Source organism: Nicotiana attenuata, unplaced genomic scaffold (genome assembly GCF_001879085.1).
Source record: "Nicotiana attenuata strain UT unplaced genomic scaffold, NIATTr2, whole genome shotgun sequence".
Lineage (NCBI taxonomy): Eukaryota > Viridiplantae > Streptophyta > Magnoliopsida > Solanales > Solanaceae > Nicotiana > Nicotiana attenuata.
Genome location: NW_017671906.1, coordinates 83,004 through 86,132, shown reverse-complemented (window position 1 = coordinate 86,132; position 3,129 = coordinate 83,004).

Below are 3,129 nucleotides of genomic sequence, written 5' to 3'. Positions count from 1 at the left end.
CTCTCCTTAAGCCAAGTGGCAGCATAAAAAAAAGCCACATGGCATAATTAGTTACTAATTAGTTTTTTAGTTAATAATTAATTATTAGTTATTATATTTGAATTTAAATATCTATAAAAAATGAAAATAATAAAAAATAAAAAACTACCATATATATATATATATATATATATATATATATATATATATATATATATATATTGGTTACTTTATTTTAGTTAATAAATATAGATATCTTATAATTAATTATAATAAAAAAATCAAAAATACAAATATATAAAATATAACTACCCATTCAAAATGGGTTGGAGTTTTAACATTATTTTAAAATAAAATAAAAATTAACTATAATAAAATAACGAATAATGAAGAAGAAAAACTACTCATTCAAATCGGGGAGTAGTTTCAAGTTGGAGTTTTAAAATAAAAAATTACAATTTCAAATCTATCTATATATTATTAAAAGGAGAGGATAAAGCCCTCTCCTTAAGCCAAGTGGCAGCATAAAAAAAAGCCACATGGCGTAATTAGTTACTAATTAATTTTTTAGTTAATAATTAATTATGAGTTATTATATTGGAATTTAAATATCTATAAAAAACGAAAATAATAAAAATTAAAAAACTACCATATATATATATATATATATATATATATATATGTATATGTATATATTGGTTACTTTATTTTAGTTAATAAATATAGATATCTTATAATTAATTATAATAAAAAAATCGAAAATATAAATATATAAAAAATAACTACCCATTCAAATTGGGTGGGAGTAGTTTCAAGTTGGAGTTTAAAATTATTTTAAAATAAAAAAAATAACTATAATAAAAAAACGAAAAAAGAAGAAGAAAAACTACTCATTCAAATCGAGAAGTAGTTTCAAGTTGGAGTTTTAAAATAAAAAATTACAATTTCAAATTGGGGAGCAGTTTCAAGTTGGAGTTTTATAATTATTTTAAAATGAAAAAACAAAAATAAAGCAATAAAAAACTTTTGATTCAAATTGTGGAGTAGTTTCTTTCTAATATTCTATATTCTATATATCTTCTATATATTATTAAAAGGAGAGAATAAAGCCCTCTCCTTATGCCAAGTGGTAGCCTAGAAAAAAACCTTATGGAATAATTAGTTAATAACAAAGAAATTATCTATTGAAAATTAACAAAGAAATTAACTACCTAAATTAACTACTAAAACATGGGGGAGAGTTGGTTTAGGTTAGTTAATTTCTTTATTTCATTTTTTAAAATCATTTTCTTTTTTATTTTTTGAAATAAAAAGTATATCTATTCATTAAAATTCAAATAATATTATTGAGAAAAATATAATAAAATTTAAAATAAAAAATATATATTTTCAAGAGTAATAAAATATATATCTTCTATTATATTATAAAAGAATAGCAGACAAAAATATTAAACAAGTAATATGCTAATAATCTATCTATATATTATTAAAAACCAAGGAAAAAGGCCCCACATTAATTCGAGTGTTAGCCTAGAAAAAAGGTACATGGCATAATTAGTTAATAGCAAAAAAATTATTTACTAAAAATTAACAAAGAAATTGACTACTCAAACATCGGTGAGGTTGGGTATATCGTATTGACAAATAAGATTGCAATTGAAATTTATTAAAGCAATACAGTCTAATAGGATCAAACAAGCCCGATTATAATTTAATTAATATTTTTTTAATATTGACCGCGCGTCGCGCGAGTACGATTACTAGTTAAGTTTAAAGTAGAAGTAAATTTGCCCTCCAGTATGTAATGCATTAGGAACATTTAGCATTTGTTAACTAATTAACTGTGGATGCGCATGTGGAGGAGATACTTTTATATATATTTATTTCTTTTGATGAGATAAAATGTTGCGATTGTGTTCAATGCACGTTGACAAGTGTAAAAATGTTTACACGATTATATTCGTCAAAATAAAGGCAATTACAAAAAGAATCCTATGATAAGTATCCATGTAATAACATAATAAAAATTGTAATAACATATTAAAATCACAGATTAAATTATCTTGTTAGTGTAAAAAAGTTGTACATTGCATTTTACTTAAATCCAGTATAACTTTTGAGCAGGAGCTATCTACCTCGCTCCAAGCGTTGCCACGTTGAGAATTTTATTAAATAATATATATAAATAATAAGAAAAATAAATAATCGGGTACAAATGAGCGCTATAATAATTTATTAGTTTGTTCACTTTTACAATTGTTGATTACACTTACGAAATGCGAGAATCAGGGACAAAAATTTTTACGCACACACTTGGGGCTGAGAGATATATTCTCATAGGAAACTACCTCTCAATTTCAAGCATATGCTATCACAAGCTACACAAACAGCATATACTTGCGGTGATTAAAATACTTGTAAGGCCAACTTTTTAATGTTGTGCACGTATATGCTTCTACAACCTTCCCTTCTCATTCATGCTCAGGGTTTTGGCTTAGTCATATTCCAGCATAAAGAATAAAAAGACGCAAATCTTATAATTATGGTACGTCACTGTCCCTTGTATAGATTATTATAGTAGTGGTGTTAGGTGACTCCTATAGCCCTTAATACATGACGCCTAAGTTTGATTTCTATTCGGGGTAGTTACTTAGATTGTGTTTGGCTAAGCTTATAAGCTGGTCAAACTGGCTTATAAGTACTTTTTGGCTTTCTTACGCGTTTGGTAAACATTCAAAGTACTTACAAGCCAAGTGCTTATAAGCTAAAATCAGTAATAAGCCATAAGTTAGTCACCCCCAACTTATGACTTTTCAGCTTTTAAGCATTTTTAGTTTGACCAAAATTTTTGCTAGTTTATCCTTAATAATATTTTTTAATTTACAAAATATTTTTCCCAAAATAATTTTTTTAAATTTTCTATTCATTCCATATTCGTTGCTTATCATTTTCTCTACAAATAAACTTTTTAATTCATAATCTTTTGTAAAAAATTCAAGGGTAGTTTAGTCTTTTTAACAAAAGAGCGGCTTATCAGCATATTTCTATCAAACATATCAACTGCTTATTATTAGTTTCAGCATATCTATCCAAACACATAAATGCTTGTTTAAAAAATCAGTTTCAACACTTAAAAATATTTTTCAAATC